This window comes from Lissotriton helveticus, chromosome 12, assembly GCF_964261635.1.
Source record: "Lissotriton helveticus chromosome 12, aLisHel1.1, whole genome shotgun sequence".
Taxonomy (NCBI): domain Eukaryota; kingdom Metazoa; phylum Chordata; class Amphibia; order Caudata; family Salamandridae; genus Lissotriton; species Lissotriton helveticus.
Window position 1 is genome coordinate 680906398 of NC_136073.1, and position 18883 is coordinate 680925280.

The following is an 18883-nucleotide window of genomic DNA, read 5'->3' on the forward strand; positions in this document are numbered from 1 at the left end:
GGTAGCTTGACTCCAGTGGCATGGAGAGCACGGGACCCACGTCTGGGCATACCCGTCCCACTCGGGGTGACAAAAGCTTGTTTCCGGTCCAGGGAGGACCTGGCTTGGCAGTTCGGGCTGGACTGTTCCCATGAGGCACAGAGTCAATGTGCAAATACAGTCATGCACAATAGACACAAACTAGTTGTATCATGTGTCTGTGCAACCTGTCTCTTTATGTGTCTCCAGTGTCTGTGTCCTGTGTTTTTTCCAATTCACCCCAAGGTTCCTGTGCTGCTACTTGTGATCCCCTAAGCTAGTCCTGGTGCCATGCAGCACCTAATCAGTGGAAATAAGTAAATAATGAAACATACATATGTGGCACAGAAAGAGGCAGGTTACACAAAGATAGTTTGTGCACATTTATACATATTTGTGTTTTCAGGCATTAGCACATTAAGGCCGGGCATATTGGCGTTGCCAATGTTTGTTTTTCCATTTTAGCAGCATGTACTGTACGCATTTCGGCTTACCGCTTGAGATTTGCTTTCAGCTTTTATTAGATAGCCTTTCCATGAGGTGGGGGCTCCCAACATTGGTTTCATTGTAAATATGTTGTGGTAGGCCCCAGAGTTAAGGTAGTAATGATAACTGTAACCGTAGGAAATTACAGCTCAGAACACTGCTTTATTTGACAAGAATCCCACCCCTGACTGATTGCCTCACGCAGTACTAAATTCTGCTCTGTGCACAGAAGGAGAAGGTGTTAGCCTGCCTACTTACATTTTTCTTGGTTTCCGTGTGTTGTCAAAATATTTATATTTGTAAGCAGTAAATCACATTGCAAACCACATAATCTCACTAAGTGCGTTTTATAGCGTGTTTTATGGCCAAAGTAACTCTTGCCAAATATCTGTAAAAGTGATTGCATAGATGTAAATAGAACCAATTACTTGTGCCAGCCAGACCCAACCAGAGGGGTGTTGAAGCCTTGGAATAAAATAGTTTAAATTTCAGATTTAAGCTGTTTTTTTCAATACATGTCAGTAATTTATGGCACAACCATACAGTATTCTGTATAGTGTTCTCATCGACTACAAAATACTAACCTCCACTGCAGTATTCCGTCTCTGCAGGAAATAATTAAATCTTACCCGAATACAGTGCATTATACTTATTTAAATACATACAGTGATATAGCTTTTCCTCTACGATATGGACTGGCTTTTGACACTACAAACACTAAACGAAGAGCCCAAATATATTTAATATTTGTTGTGTTCGGATCTATGAGCGAAATAGAGACGTTTTGAACTGCAGTATTCTTTTTTGTTTGTTTGTACTAGCCAAGGGCCTCTAGCGCTTTGCCTTTCTTTCCCTCTTTGCTGTATTTGATTCCTTGGATCTTCTTGTGCCCTTCTCCCGCCATTCATTGGCTTAAAATACTAAGTTCCACTGTAGATCACTTGTTTCTTAACCGAGTAAACTAAATGCATTTGCATTTTTTCACTGTAGTTTTCGTTACTGTATGTTGTACAGTCCAACACTAAACGGAGTCCTTTCAATGCCTAATAAGGTTTACAAATACATTTGAAATAGTCCCTTCCCTTTGTACTAGAACAAGCTGTTCTTCCATCTCTTATAGTGACCCAAAAAGCCTTCATGTACAAATTAGCCATTTGTACTGCATTTATTTTTTATCTCCCAGGCCATGTTGCTTATTGACTTTTGCCTCCCCCATGACATTATCGCCAAGTTTATGAAGGATTTGCTGGTCTTCTTTTACAATTGATCTTTTTCACGGCCTGTCATATATTCCTGATTCCATCACATCATACCCTTCAAACCCATCTTGATCATCTGGCTTTACCAACATGTCCACCTATTACTACTACTCCACCATGTTTCCCATGTGCATTCACCAAATATTTCATCCCAAAGTCATCAATCACACTTGTTCCACTTCTTTGAGTGAAAACAAACTGAAGACAAAGGCACCATGGCACATCCAGGACTTAAACAGAACTAGCAAGAGTCCCTCTGGTGATAATCTTGCTAATGAACATACTGAGGTACTGAAAAGCTTATGCATCACTCGCAAAAAAAAGTCCTTGCCAGTGAAAACTTCTATCTTGAAACAGTCTTTGGAGCTGTCAGTATAAGGCGGTTTGTTTCAAAGGATGTGATTCCCTGTATCAAGCCCCATTCTCTCCCCATGCTTTGTATCATCCCAGTACGTTACCCACATTTAGATGTCTGCAGTCTACCAGAAACCCAAACATGGAAAAAACTATTAGTCTCAACAACTCAGTTCAGTTTCAATTTCAACGTCTTTATTTAGAAAATTTCTTCATAAAAGACAGAATAAAAATACATACAAAATACAGCATAAAAGATGTTAAAAATACAATCCATTCATTACACAATAAAAATTCAATTAAATAGTATCGAAAGACGTTGCATAATTCATAAAAAGGTTTACATATCAATCATAGATCATAGTGGCATAAGACAATTCATTTATTAGTTTTCTCCAAGTAAGTGTCTGGCTCTAATAATCCAAGCCCATCCAAGGAATTTCGCCATACCTATAGATACCCACTCTGCACTATTAGATCTTAACACTACCAGAGCCTCCTCACACCCACATAAAATAATCCTTCTGCAGATGGGTTGAAGCCATTTGCGACGGGGTGCGGAGTAGGCTGGACAGGCGAAAAGGAGGTGGGCGACAGTTTCTTTTATCTCACTGCACCAGGGACAGTACATGGATGATTGCTTACGCCATTTGGTTGTAAATACCCTTACTGGTAATGTGCCAACTCTAAATTGGTGGTAAAGTTTCCTATCTGCACTTTTAGTAATATTGTCCCAGTAAGTCTCAATATGAGGGACCAATTTGTGAAGCAGAAAAAGACCAGTCAAACTAGATGTCTGCGAGAGGAAGACAAGGTCCTCCTTTACAGTTGACCAAAAAAGTTGTTTGAATTCCTTTTTCGACGGGAATACATGATTACCCGGATCTGACCACTGTAAGTGAAGACCCATTTTATAGAGTGTGGCCTTCACAGTCTTAAACCAAAGCAGGTTTCCTGACCCCATTATCGATCTTACATCCAGAACCTCTTTTGCGAATATAGAGAGTTCTGGTGTAGACCAAATACGTCTCCACAAGGCTACCATCCTGTAACAAGCTTGATTTTTAATTGAATGGCAGCCCATGTCTAACGTAAGGGGAAGCGACGGTGTTTATTGTGGAAGCCCTACCAGGGTATGGAGAAACTTATTTTGGATTTTGTCTAAAGGGGTTAGATCTACACTACCCCATAGCTCTGAGCCATAAAGAATGGCTGAGCTAATTTTTGCGTTATAGATTTTAAGTGCTGGAAAAACCCTTTTGGTTAGGGAGCAACGTTGTTCTTTTACTAAGCAACCCGATAAACGGGCACATTTTAAACAAAGTGCCTCAATCTGCTCCTTCCAGGCAGCCTATAATCAATAACTACCCCTAAATAAGTCATCACCTCAACTTGCTCCAGTATGGTACCGTTCATTGTAACTTGACCCCTTAAGGGTTTATTCTTAGTCAGGACCATAAATTTGGTTTTCGAGACATTAATTTCAAGGTCATGCATATTACAAAACTCTACAAATTTATTTATTGCAGTCTGGAGTCCCACCTGTGTTTTTGCCAGAATCAAAGTGTCATCGGCAAAAATTAGGAGGGGAAATTTAGTCCCACCCAGAGCTGGCGCGTCAGTCGGGGTAGCTTCTAGATACTGCACTACTTGATTTATAAAAAAGTAAAAACAAGGTGGGTGCCAAAACACACCCTTGTCTTACGCCACGTGAGACTGGGAAAGACTTAGTCACCTGGCCCTGACTCCCCCATCTAACTCTGGCAAAATGTTGATCATGCAGCCTAATAGTTAGTTCGAGGAGTTCCGGTGGCATTCCCATTCGCCTTAAGGCCGTCCACATCTTTTCTCTTGGGACCAAGTCGAACGCGGATTTGAGATCCACGAATGCTGCATATATGGTGCCCTCCCCTAAATACACTGTCTTCCAGTAAATCAAAATAAATCTTAGTACTTGGTCGACAGTGCTTGTATGTGCCCTAAAGCCAGCTTGCAGCGGGGATAAGATCTTTGCATCATTCATCCAAACCTGGATTCTACCCAACAGCATTCTAGCTATAACTTTCTGGAGTGCATCTATGAGGCTTATTGGGCGATAGTTCCCTGGCATGGTCTTATCGCCTTTTTTGAATACGGGAAGGATTTCAGCCCCTTTCCAGGAATCGGGTACCCTGGCACCTCTGGCGATGGCATTAGCCAGAGTAATTATATAGGGCACCCAGATATCTAAGTCATGTTTAAAAAGATCCGCTGGGACGCAGTCCATTCCGGGTGCCTTACCAGCTTGGACCAATCTAAGTGCATTCACCGCCTCAATTTCATTAAAAACTAGGGGCCCACTAATTGCTTCCTGACTGAATAATATTTTATGCTCCCCTGCGTAGTTACTTCCCATCTCCCTGCCGCAGAACTGGGAAGAGAAATACTCAACCCAGACTTCGCTAGGGACATGGTTTGCTGGGGTTTGTAGGTCTCTCGACCCGCCCCACTTCACTACCTGCCAAAATTTACTCTGGTTTGTGGACATGCTGGCCTCATAAAGATCCTGCCAACTAAGGTCATCCCATGTGGTTTTTGCACATTTTAGAATCTTCTTGTAACTCAGCCTTTTCTCTTGGATATCCACAGTTACTCTGGATTTGATAGCTACAATCAAGGCGCTATGGGCATTACGGCAAGTTTTATCATACCAACTGGCACCTAAAGGTTTTCCTCCTTTTATCACTGCAACACCAGGTTTTGAAAAAAAAGTTTTTAATTTAACAAAAAGGGACTCATGGATTGTACTGATTTGTTCCAATGACCCCCCTTCGTCAATTAATAACCCTGCTTTTTCAACCGCCTCCGACACTTCTTGAGAGATTTTATCAATGGTGGATGGGGCATCCAGAATTCTACACCAGCGAACCCTACGGCAATCGTTGGTAAGAACGGTCTCGGCTGTAATGTGATTTGTTACATTTTTCCCAAACAATTCCCCATCAATTTCCAATTTAATTGCCATGGGATTATGATCACTTTCTGGTCTCTCAATGATTTCCATATCCCCTAGTAGTCCCCAAAACTCAATTTTAATAAAAAAATAATCAATCCGACTAGAACTATAGCCATTATCAAAAGTAACTTTTCCAGCTAAATCAGATTTTGACCTTCCGTTTGCAGCCCTTAGACCCCACTCCAAACACAAACCGAGCCACTGCAACACAGCCTCAGTGGCCTTTTTAACTGGTAATATGGCAAGGTTGGGAATGTTCCATAACTCATCTGCCTCCCCATAACAGCTGTCATCCAAGCAGGACAGAGGTTCGAACGTACAGTTAAAATCCCCTGCCACTGTTACACACTTATCTCTGCCAATCATATTCATTAGGATCTCTAAGTCCTCTATTATTACAGGGCTCTTTCCTCCTGGTAACCCCCTTGCATAAATATTAATTATAAACAGGTCCTCGTAATGTTCTCTACTAAGTTTTATCCCCATGATGTCAGGATTTGGGGTAAACAATATGAGGGGCCTGAAGCAAAGCGATTGTCTAATCCAGACAACCAACCCACCTGACGGTCGTCCCTTTGTCCCCTTAAGAGCAGGTTTGTAAAAGATATCCTAAGCGAAAGACTGCCTCAGATGACCAACTTTCTTGAAATATTAGGATATCAAATTGCTCTATAAAATCACCCCAATCAGCCCCATCCAGTTTCCCTTTCAGCCCCGCAATGTTCCAGGAAACTATTTTGAGAGCACGGGCCTGAACAGCTGATTCATTTGCAATAGAGGCAATGTACCCCCTACTACTCATTTCTAAAAAGGAGTTATTTGCACAGCCATCTACCTGATTTATGCCGGGGTGGCTCACTCCATCTAATTCCCCCAATACGGCTTCTGTTACAAAGGAAATTCCTCCATGAAGGTCGGTTACCTTATTTCCGACCTCTGGGGTGTATACATCATGTACCTCATCCTCAACTATTTCCAATCCCACATCCCAAACCCCACCCGGGAGATCAAGCTTCCCATTCCCACAGTGAGATGACTTTTCAACCAATACTTCATCATAGGGGGGAGTTTTGTCTGGGGTAGCAAAAATACCCGTACAATCTTGTTTAACATCTTGATTGGGAGATGGAGCAACGAGTCAATCAATGAAATCCAACCCCGAGTATGGTTCATACAGGTTTTGCAGCGGGATGTTCCAGTACTCATTGTAATTGGTATAGTTGGTATGGTTATTTGAAATAGGGAGGTGACTAGGAGGATGTCGGTGTTGAGGAGGGGGGATAGGAGTGTTAAAATTATTGGCAGGGCGGGGGAAGAGGGATGTACAGTTGGCCAAATTCGGAGGGTAAGTATTTCTACTAGAACTGGAATAAAGAGGGGGTCTAAGCAGAGCCTCTGGATAAAAATAGCTTAAGTTTCTAGTTGAAACACCTCCTTCATAGTTCCCTGGGTTCCAGTCACTTATATGTGAGACAACTCTGTGATCCTTAAAATTGACAATCACAATGTCTCCATCAATATCTTTCGGAAGAAGGCCCACTCAATTGCATCTTCTTACCGAGATTATATCTCCGTTTAGATGGGCAGGTAGGGGTCTATTTGTTCTCAACCAAAAGATAACTTTATTTTTCAAATTTGCATTGTGTTCAAGGTTTCCACTTGAAATCGGGGGAACACCAGTTAACAGGATCACAAAGTTTGCCGACTCAGGTGGTAAGTCCACTGTGGTCCTACGGTTAGGGTTAGCCCTTTGTGTTTTAGTGTTGGTTTTGGCTACCCCTGGAAACATAGTTGGCTTTTTCGTAGGAGGGGTCGGTTTGTTCGGGACCAAGAGTGGCTTCTCTATAGCTGGCTTTTGTACTGTCGTCAGCTTGGGGGAAATTTTGGGGGCACTTGTGTTGTTAGGAATTAAATTCCCATGAGTTTTTTGGGGTTTGCTTAGGATCAATGTATTTTTGCTGGACTGGCATTTCGACCGGGACTGGTCTTTAAGATTCGCCGTGTCGAGTATTGTATTCGATTCTGCAGCTGCTAGAAAGCAATCCATTTTCTCCCCCAGAATCCTAACTCTTTCCATTAGTGGGAGCATATAAGATTTCAATAGCTGTTCAAGGAGATCTATTGACTCTTTATTGAACATAGGTAATAGTTCTTCATGGAGGGAATGTGGGGGATGAGTATCTGGTAAGATCTCACTCACAGGAGGAACAGTTATTTTAGTTTTAGTTTTAATTTTCACTGTAGTAGGTGGGGAGTTCAGGGGATTATTGGCTTTTCTTTTTACCCCGCCTTTTCTCCTTTTCTTCCTTGGGGGAGAACGAAATACCCTTTGTGGAGTCGAGGGCTTAATTTTGGTCGCACTTTTAGTGTATACCTGAATTATCTCAGTTGATGCTACAGTATCGCACGATTAGAGAAGGTTGAATGAAGTTGTGGATCTGTGCCCGGGGCAACTGGAGTGTTCAGGTCAATAAGACTGTTGGAGACAGTGGGAGGGCTGTTTGTATTTTCATCATTATTAATAGCTGTGTGAACAAGAATAGAGTTGTTGTCACGAAAGATGCTGGGGATAAGATCGGTACTGAATAACTCGACATCTAAGTCCAACCTCCCAATACTACCAGAATCTTGGGTGTTGATTAGATCTTGTGAAATGGTCAATGGTTTCTTTTTTAGTTGTTCGAGAGAGCGTCGACGCTCAGCACGTTTTTCTGCTAATAAAAGTTCTTTATCTATTTCCTTGTTTGCCTTCGCAAAATATTTGTCAAGAGGCCCAAGGATCGAAACCCCAACACATGACGGTATTGAACTAGACATCGCTGTAGGTAGCTTTAACATGTAAGGTACCCCGGAGGCAAACTAACCTGAAACAACAATAGGCAGTATATAGATGTTAAGGACCAGGCCCAGCCCGGCCCCCTTCGGCCCCTGACGGCCACAGACAGTCCGATTCGGCAACGCTGGCAGCTGGTGAGAGCAGCCCCTCGGCAACTCCCGCAAGGTCTGATGCGCTGCGGGACCCGCGCAGCGGGTCCGGCGAGTTGCTAGCTTGGATGAAAGGCGCTGAGGCCAGAACACGGCAAAGTCTGTCAGGACACAAGGATTCCTGCAATAGCAATTTGTCTCCCGTGGGTCAGCTCCAAGCGTCCACTTTTACTTCCGTAGGCGGGGGGCGTGGCGATCAGGGAGAGCAGCCCAGGTGTTGGTCTTTGGGCTCGCAGGGACTCCTGGACAATGGAGTCCCTGCTCCCTAGCTCGCAGCCCCGATTCGGCAACGCTGGCAGCAGGTGAGAGCAGCCCTTCAGCAACTCCCGCAAGGTCTGATGCGCTGCGGGACACGCGCAGCGGGTCCGGCGAGTTGCTAGCTGGGATGAAAGGCACTGAGGCCAGAACACGGCAAAGTCTGTCAGGACACAAGGATTCCTGCAATGGCAATTAGTCTCCCCAACAACTACCACAAGCATCCCCGATTCAAGTATGGGCAAATCTATGGAAGTAGAATGAATCTCCTCATCCTTCACTACTTGCACAAAATCCTCTGACTTGAATTTTGACAGTCACATCCCCGATTAACACTCAGTGTCAGTATCTCCCTACCTTAGAAGCCTCTTCAGATACCAAGAGGTGAACTATTATGGGTTCTCCCACTTAGGATCTCTAAAAGCAAAGACTTTAACCTGCAGACAATTTCTCTAATATCAGTTGTGTCCTATAACAGAGCCATGCTTATATCTGGTCGAATTTGCATCCCAGATAGGGTGTGCTAGTGGTGTTGTAGTCAGTGGAGAGGTGGGTATGCTCTGAATGCTACCTTCTCTACCTAGATAGTGTTTAGGGTACTCAGAATTTCAAAGAACGCAGTGAAGACATGGATGATAATATCGGAGGACAGGCTCATGACTATTCCACTCTCATAGAGGGTAATGCGTAACTAATATTTCTGGTTAATGTAATAGGAGATAACACATTTTTCCCAGTGAGTGTTTTGTGAGTTCTTTGAAATTTGGAAGAAGCATTCTAGTGTTTCCAGGGGGGTATGCCCACCGTTTTTGTAAAGAGTTCAGTTTTAAAGGTACCCTGCTTAAGACTATAGTACTTTTCTATGATTACAGTAATGGGGGGCCATAAGGGCTCAGTGTTTGGGGTATTTAAGGGTAGTGTTTGACAGACCTATGAGGAATTATCTCTGAGGTGAAGATTCAAGTGTCCTAGGATATAATCTGATCTGAAGCTCCTTTTGTTTTAGGTTAGATTGCCCCTAATAAGATATTTGTCGTCTAAACACTCGTTACCAGAGTATAACCAAGCGTGACTGCTGTAATTCATTTACGAATTGGAGCCAGTGGCCTGTCTCCATCAGGTAGAAAGTGCAGACTATTTGACTACTGTGTTGTAAATATTTTCAGAAGTAAAACATAGATGAAACTAAAAATAGCATTGCCCTCAAATTAGCAAAAATGAGGATCTTAAGCATGTCAAAAATGGCCCAATTCCATTCCTCCTGCATAAACGTTTCACCTGCTTTCTCCACCCTCTTGGCACCCTGTATTAAAGAGCGTGCCTTATGTTTGAAGTTCCAGTCTCTGGCATAAAAAAAGTTTTTAACTTGCAGGTATGTTAAAAAACATCCTTGTGTCTGGATTATATAGATCGCCTGAATAGCCAAAAATGATGTGTAAAGACACACTCGTCTTGCATGTGCCTAAAGTTAATAGTTCTCTTCTCAGGCCACAGGCCATAGAGATTTGAGAATGGGACTCAGAGTCCCTCACATCTCAAAAACCTGGTCTTCTGGCTTTATTAGGACCGACAAAACATACGATTCACCTTTGGCATGCAGTTCTCAAAAAACTTGGATGGAATAAAAAAGATCACGCAAGCAACGCCTCTTTGGGATACTGGCATGCTAGGCACACTACTCAACAGAAAAGGGTTTACGCAATGGGATGCCATAGGAATATCGCGGGTGGGAGATCTATGGGCCAAGGGTAACGTAATTCCATTCACCCAACTCTAAGATCAATCCGAGATGGCACCTACAGAAATGTTCCGGTATCACCAAATTAAGCACGCACTAGAGGCAGCCATCCCGCCTGATACCGTCCTCCCAGAGGCCTCTCCCCTGGAGGACAGACTCCTTACGGAGCACATGCACAAAAAAGCCACATCTTTACCATATCATAAAATCATCAATAATCATCCTATCCCCACACAATCCCTCTGGGAGAAGTGGCAGAAAGAGGTGGGAGACTTGGACGAGACGGACTGGCAAGAGGCTCTGGCATCCGCAAGGGAGGTGGCATTCCCTTCAAAACTATGCCTAATCCAGCTTGAAGTGCTACATCGGATCTATTATACTAGGACTACACTATACAAAATGGGAAAGACAGATAGCCAGCTCTGCCTACGATAGTGTAGAGCAACTGGCACATTTCATCATACACTGTGGGAATGCCCAGGAATAGTGACATATTGGGAGGCAGTCATGTCCACAATAACGAAAGTAAGTGGGGCCCCTGTACCACCAGAGCCTAGGGCACAGCTTTCCAAACTTTTCATGATGGTGACACACCTTTTTGTGAAAAAAATGTCAGGGACACGGTAACGCGAGGAAGCGCAGCGAGCGATCCAGAACCACCTATGGTGGGTTCGGACCCCCCCCACACACACACCCCACCCCACACACAACCCCACACACACCACCATACAGACACACCACTCCACACAACCCCCCACACACAAATCCCACACCTCACATCCCACACACACCCCACCCCCCCACACACACACCCCCCACACACACACCCCACACACACACACCCCACACACCCCACACACACACCACACACACACAAACCCCACACACACACAAACCCCACACACACACACACCCCACACACACACACCACACACACACCACACACACACCACACACACACCACACACACACCACACACACACCACACACACACCACACACACACCACACACACACCACACACACCACACACACACACACACACACCACACACACACACCACACACACACACACCCCACACCCCCCCCACACCCCCCCCACACACACACCCCCACACACCCCCCACACACACACACCCCACACACACACACCCCACACACCCCCCCCCCCCCACACACACACACCCCACCTACACACCCACCCCCCCCACACACACACACACACCCCACGCACAACACCCCACACACACACCCCTGGCACACCACCCCACACACACACCCCACGCACACCACCCCACGCACACCACGCACACCACACCACGCACACCACCCCGCGCACACCACCCCACGCACACCACCCCACGCACACCACCCCACGCACACCACCCCACACACACACACCCCACACACACACACACCCCACACACACACACCCCACACACACAACCCCACACACCTCACACCCCACACACACCCTCACACACACACCCTCACACACAAAAATGCAAGTGTCCGTCTGTAACACAACTGGTTCTCATGTAAAGCGCTCTGATACCTTTGGCTCTAGTTTGCCAGCAGCGCACAGGGCTTGTTAATGAGCCCCAGAGTTTATACAAAGAGAGAGAGAAAGAAATAACATCCGTGTAGTCTCAGAGAATATAGGAAGCTGTGACTATGGAAAAGGGGAAAACAGCGGGGCATACATTTGCGCCTTTTCTGCCACTGCCTCCACCATTCTGCCCAGCACCCCGCTTCTCTCCCCCCCCCAACCCCGCCGTTACTCAGAATTCCACACGTGCCTGCAGCACGGCGCACTATAAGCCCTCCCGCCCATATCTGAGTCATGGCATGATGGAGTTATTTATCATCAGTGCTGTCACCTTGCCCGCCATCTGCCTGCTCCACAATCAAAGCGCAGTCCTGCTGATCCCTATCACTCGGTCCCAGCTGCCGGACGGCCAGTGAAGGGTTGCAGTGCTCCTGGACACCGGGGCCTGGGAACATGATCTCAGTTTTTGTAGCGCCACCTACTGTCCATGTGTTGGAACGACAAGAGACCCGTTTGCTGCCCTCTGATTTCAGTCTCGAGTCGCATAACGCATTTCCCTAAAGTCAGCCCCTGACGTCATTGGATCGCATCGCGCGACACACCCACGCATGGGGCGCGACACAGTAATGTGTCGCGCCACACAGTTTGGAAAACTGTGGCCTAGGGGATGTTTATTAAACATATGGGAAGCCACAGATCTTAATCTCGCAGCACACACCTGGGCAACACTGGGTATAACTATAGCTAAGGGGAACATCGCTAAACAATGGGGTGCACGTACTACTCCCACTGTAAGAGATTGGAGTAATGACATGGATATGTCGATGGTGGCGGAAAGAGCAGTATGCCTGCATAGAGGGTGCCCCAAGAAATGGGAACGGGTGTAGGGAAAATGGAACGCCTTTAGAGGGAAAATATGTGCAATACTGGTTGTTGATTCATTATTGGAAAACATTGAATGAATCCCAATTATAGACTGATCCTGAATGTAAAGAACTCTTGTACTTATACAGATTAGGTCGTCATGTAACAGAAGTTAGAACTCTATGTGGCAAATGATGGTCTCAATGTTCATTGAAAATGCTAATGTTGTGTACCAAATAAAGAGTTAAAAAAAAACCTGGTCTTCTGCAGTGTAAGATTTTCATTGATAGAAATGTTAGAATAATTACCTGCTGCACGTATGGACTCGAACACTTTGTGTATAAACAGAGTATTATTGTCCATTTGATGAGCTGCATCCTTCAGAAGCCTATCCAAGGCAAGATTTTTCTGAAATGTGGACAAAATTATACTTAAGAGGCTATGTTAAAACTGCAATACAGTATCTGAATTGTCAAAAGCCAAAGAAACGGTTTGTCATTGAGGGAAAATTTGCAACCAGATAGGCTTACATTGAAAACCTGTGAAATTCCACTGTTGTCCCTTTATGGCTCCAGGAACTGAATGGGTTTCCTGGTACTGATATTAAACAGAATTAAATGGAGCAATAGTTGCCCTTAGGCATGATTTCAGTTTCACAGAGATACGATATTACATCCAGCAGAAGTTTTCAAGACATCCTGTCACAATCTAGAACATTTCCTACTAGTCGGACTAATGAGATTTGGCATGCCTAATATGATTAAAGAATCAGGAGTGAAAATGCTAAATGATCAAACGGATCCACTTCTGGGAGATTCTAAGAATGTAAATGGGTTAAGAAGCACTATTTAAACTAAAATAATTAAAGCAAAATGGACGTTAATCTGCATAGCCTATGCTAAGCAACCTTTGGGTAAAATTCAGTTCTGTTTGATTTCTCCCACTATTGCTACTGCTAATTTAGCCATATAATCTGAAGCATGTTAATCTATTAAGGTTCCTCTTCTAAGGATACCATGATGTGGCAGAAAGGGCCCATTTACTAAGGCATTTAAACGTGTTCATACTCGCTGCTCCTGCTTTGGGGAAAAAAGTGTTCCCTCTCTGGCATCAGATCTTGCATATGCCCTTTGTTCTAAGAAAATTTTTCAACTTCTGGTATTTAGTCGCATTACCCTCTTTTTTACCACCAGTAACCACGTCAGTCACCTTCAAAACCTTTCAATGTACAAAAAGTACCCTCTTGTATGTGTCCAACTTCAGTATATCTTCCCCTTACAACCATCTTCTCTCTATAGTCCTACTCCTTGATCTCTCTGCAGTGTTTGGCATTGTCGATACCTTTGCCATATCTATTCTAACCACCCTGGGCATACCTAGCAAAGCAATTGGCTGGTTCTCTTTGTATCTCTCCTATCATTCCTTTTCAGTTTCATGGGGCTTCTCACCCTGCACAGTGCCAAACTTTCTATCTTCGCCCTCTCCTTTACTCCTTTTATGCATTACTTGTACAACATTTTCTACTAAGAAAAGCGGGATTATAGTCTCATTTACAGGCATTATAGCATGCAATTGATATCACGTCATTGACAAATACAAATTGCTGAGGGTAGATCAGGGAATTGAACACTAAAACAACAAGTTACACTTGCTGCATAAATTCTGTTGGATAATTACCAAATGAGGGTGTTAGACGGTCCACGCATATCCCACAAGGGTCAGCTACCCCTAGCTTTGCAGTGAGGAGAAAAGATTCCATTATATAAAAACAAAAAAGTTGTAAAAACTGGAGCTGGTGACTTCAAATCCCAGCACCTTCCCCTGCCCCCAAACCGCTCCGTCCAGTGAAGTATCTTGGTGCGTCAGTGAATATGAAAATTAAAGTGCAACCTACTTAGGCCTGGGCAAGAGAAAAGATAGATCCGTATGGTTAAGCGCTGGTGCGTGGGTGTAACAGCCATCCACTGTGCCAGTCCCAGTTTCCTCATGGGTTGGTATCCCTCTCGTCACTCCCCTTACGTGAGAGCTCTGAGATATGCCAGGATGGCATGCCAACTGGGGCAGCAGGGTACTTGCGCAATCCCAAAGTATCCTCTCTGTGTAAACCACACTCTTTGCCTCTGCCCACACAAGAAAGGACTGTGTCCATGCCTCAAATGATAGAGTCTCTGAGGACTTCTACTGTCAGGTAATAAGTAATTTGGCCATCAGGAGGCCCAGGTTGAGAAACCTAGAGGCTATTTCATTCTTCTTAGCCCTAGGGAACAGGCCCAGCACGCATGCCTTTGATGTGTGTAGGGTTAGGCGTTCCGTGCAAGTCGATAGTTGTGTTGTGACACCTTGCCAATAAGTGTGAAGCGAGATGCAAGACCACAACATATGGAGTAGGTCCGTATTAACCAGGGCGCAGCAGGGGCAGGCAGCATCTGCACAGGGGAAGTAGCGGTTGATTTTGGCGTGGGTAAGATAGGCCCTGTTTACATTATAAAACTGTATTAGGTGAAACCTCGTATTGCATGGTATATTGATGGAGCTCTCAAGGATTGCAGTATATTCCTTGTCTGTACAGGGCTGGGTGAGATCGCCCTCCCAATGGGCCCATAGGGCTGCATGTAAAGATGCTGTATGAGTTTGCAGCGAGGCAGCCAGCCAGTGTACTAAGTGCCTACCCGGTCCCATGACTTGTTAGTGTACTAGGAAGTGAGCCGATGGCTCAGGTGTCAGGTCGCCCCATGATCGGGTCAGTGTTGTCAGCAGGGAATTGTATAAGAGGAACTGTCCTGGCGTTAACTCGTACTCTCCCATTCGTGTCCCGTATGGGATGAGGGCACCATCACTGTAGAGGTCTCCCATTATGTGTAATCCTACAGCACGCCAGATTTCGAGTTCCACTGCGGAGGTAATGGTGGCATTTCAGGGAGGGCCTAATAGGGCTAATGCTAGTGCATGGGGAGTCACTGAGTGCGTAAGATAGAGGCTCCTGTGGTGGCAGCAGTGCCACACACCCAGCAGCAGGGGGTGCGGCACTTTAGCTTGAGTGGTGGGGTAAACAGGTGACAGGTGAAGGATTCAAGTCCATGTCCAGGGTGGTAACGCAGTGGCCATGTCTGTCAACTTCAGGCCAAGGAGCCATGTCGCCACACACTGCTGCTGAGAGGTGAGATAATGTTGTTGTATATTCTGTACCACTTGGTCCAGGGGTGAGTATAATTTTGCCAATGCCACTCTGCAAGGCTAGAGTTTTAGAGAAACTCCTTGAACCTCATCTCGAAGTCTCAAAATAATTGAGTCGTGATAGATCGATAGAGAAAGATTGGAGAAATAATATGAGTCGAGGGATGACCACCATCTTCAGCAGGGCCATCGAATCATCACCGACAGCAGTAGTGTTTACCAAAAAGCCATCTGAGCTCTGGCAGATGTGGCTGCACACGTGAGTTTACCATCAAACATCCTCTAGGAGAATGGTACACTCGACTTCCCAAGTACTGCAATGTTCTGGGCTGCCAGGGTATAGACACTCCAGGAAAGGCAAAACATGGATCTGACAAGCCCGATGTAAAGGGGATTAAGCATGGTTTCTCCCATTTGACATCAAGGCCAGACAGCGCAGCAAAGCGGCACAGCACTGCGACGATCATGTCGGGACAATAACGTATGTTCCTGAGGTTCAGAAGGAGATCATCCGCATAAAGGGATACAGTGTGCAGACCATCACCTAATTGGATGCTCCAGGCCTCCCCTCGTTGCCGGACCTCCACAGCTGGTGGTTCTATCGCTAGCGAAAAGAGTAGGGGGGAGATTAGGTAGCCGTGCCAGGTGCCCCTGCCAATTGGTATCGGCTGGAAATGGAGAAGCCAGTTTTGAATCTAAACGGAGGGTGTGTGTATATAAACTGCACTAGTCGCAAAAAGCAGAATCTGATGCCATATCGCCAAAGTGCTGCAAACAGGAAAGGTCAGTCCAAGAATCAAAGGCCTTTTCGAGGTCCAACACAAGGCATCTTGCTTAGGGCCAGTTGTACAGCGAATATGTAATGGCGCGGAAGAAACGTCTGAGGTTTCGAGGATGTGTTGCGTGCTGGCACTAACCCGTTTTGGTCCGGGTGGATCAGTGTTATATCTAGAGGCTCTAGTTGAGTTGCAAGAATTTTAGCTTGGACCTTATAATGTGTGTTTAGCAGTGCCAGCAGCCTGTATGATCCCAACTCCGTGGAGTTCTCGCTGGGCTTGGGGAGAGAGACAAGCATGCCTCTCTTTGGGAGTCGGATAAGGTAGCGGCAGAAAGGACTTCCTCATATAGGAGTTGCAGCTGGGGGCCAACCAGTGGGGCATAGGCTTTGTAAAATTCGGCAGACAAGTTGTCGGGCCTGTGGTTTGGCCTGTGGCAAGCGCGCAAATGCTGTCCTATATTTCAAACTGTGTGGTGGGGTCATCCAGTTATGCTCTCTGCTCTGGCATAATACCAGGCAGCGAGATTGAGGAGAGAAAGGTATTGAGTATGTCGGTGTCAGCCGCGGTGGTCGACTGATTAAAGGATGCATAAGGACACGTAAGCTCGGCCTGTATCTCGTTCTTGGTATAAAGTAAAGTGCTGGTGGTGGAACACAGGAGAACGAGATTGGTCCTGGAGAATGAGCCATGCCAGCATGCAGCCCTACCTATCCGTAGTAGCATGCATGCTGACTGAGTGAGCTGTATAATTGAAACAGCGTAGTCTCACCAGCAGGGACGCGTGCTCTTGGCGTTTATTTGATAAGTGTTGTAGCTCAGTCGGGTCATGTACTGCTTGTGTTTCGTGCCGGAGGATTGTGCGCTCAAAGCGGGTGAGGCTGCCTTCAACGTGTTTACGTATGTTCCACTGCGCACCCAGGCAGTGCCCACATATAGTGACCTTGAATGCATCTCATTCGAGAAGTTGTGTGGATGCCTTACCATCATTATGGTCAAAGTATTCAGTTATGGTGGTACCCAGAGATTCTTGGAAAGGAGAGCCCTCTGGGGACCCCGGTTAGAACAGTCAAGTGTGGATGGCTGGTGCAGTGGTTTCCCATGTCAATTGGAAGTTATGGGGATTGTGGTCAGAGTGGGGCCGATCTAGATAATCAGTCTGTAGTTCTGAGGCAGCCAATTTGTGCAAAGTATTCCATCAAGCCTTACATGCAATTGATGTGGGGCAGAGAAGAACAAGTACACCCTAGCCATGGCATTACCATGGCGCCAGATGTAGAGTTGCTGCCAGTGCTGAAGCCTGGCATGGAGCACTCACGCAGTTAAGATCATGGGTGCGGTGGGCAATGGAGGGAAGGAGCGGTCAAGTCCCTGGTCGAGAACACTGTTAAAGTCGCCCCTATGAGCCACGGGAGTCCGCTCCAGCAGGAAAACGTGCCTGTCAGTATGTCGAGAAAGAGCTTTGTTCCGAATTGGGTGCATAAACCTATCCTATTAGTATCTTTTTGCCATCTAGGCGGCCCGCACACAAAAACATACCTACCTTCCACATCAACTTCAGTCTCGTGGGCCATAAAGGGGGTTCCCAACCTAATCCATATGAATGCCCCTCTAGCATAGGTGGAAATATTTGTGGCAAACAGCTGCCCACACCAGTGCTTCTGGAGCTTAGTGGTCTCAGGGAGCATTAAATGTGTCTCCTGTAGGAGTGCAAAATGTATGGCACGTTACCTGAGGTAGGAGTTGATTGAGTATCTTCATGTCGGTGTATGAATGCCCCTCACGTTCTATGTAAGAATGTTATTGGGAGCCATCAGTGTAGTGAGAGTTATGCTGTTGATGATTGTGCAACAGCCAGGGACGCGCACAATAGACGGTGACCAGTGTATATGGGTGTGGGTGCAGGGTCGGGCTCCATCAAACAGCAAAAAATAACACATTTGAGCAATTGTAAAGCAAAAGACAAAGACTTTAACCCCTTCCATGCTCATGACGAGCTCAGCTCGTCATGAGGCACACTGGAGCTGTGCTAATGACGAGCTGACCTTGTCATGAACAATGTAAATCTGAAGCCTTCAGCACAGGAGGGGAAAAGTCATAGCAGCCAAGGTGTTAAAACTCCATCAGAGCAGAGGCAAAACCTATATCCGCCCAAACTACCAAACTAACCAGTTTGGTATAATGGTATAACTGGCAAAAAGGAAGAAAGTACCTGCAGGTGAGGCAGGGCCCGGGGAGCTCAGTAGGAGGTGCCCCAGATATGTCGGGTGAGTAGGCGTTAGTAGGGTGTTTAGCGTAGTAACATTTATGAGAGCGTGATCAAACACATAGTTAGAACAACATTATTGCCTTTAGGAAAGGAATATGACTTGCAGCTTTTTACTTCAACGTTTTTACTTCACAAATACCATTACTACGCAAGTTTTTAGTT

The 18883-nt window shown here is 45.6% G+C and overlaps 1 protein-coding gene and 1 long non-coding RNA gene across 3 annotated transcripts in view; one reads left to right on the plus strand and one right to left on the minus strand.

Moving 5' to 3' along the window:
- Positions 1-12911, minus strand: part of LOC144799386 (uncharacterized) — a 157491-nt gene extending 144580 nt beyond the window's left edge. The window contains exon 1 of the long non-coding RNA XR_013603801.1: positions 12811-12911. This is a non-coding gene — a long non-coding RNA (uncharacterized LOC144799386). The remainder of the gene's footprint in view (positions 1-12810) is intronic.
- The window catches only part of PDPR (pyruvate dehydrogenase phosphatase regulatory subunit), a 795794-nt gene that overhangs the window by 671880 nt on the left and 105031 nt on the right, over positions 1-18883 (plus strand). The gene's annotated exons all lie outside the window — the stretch shown is intronic.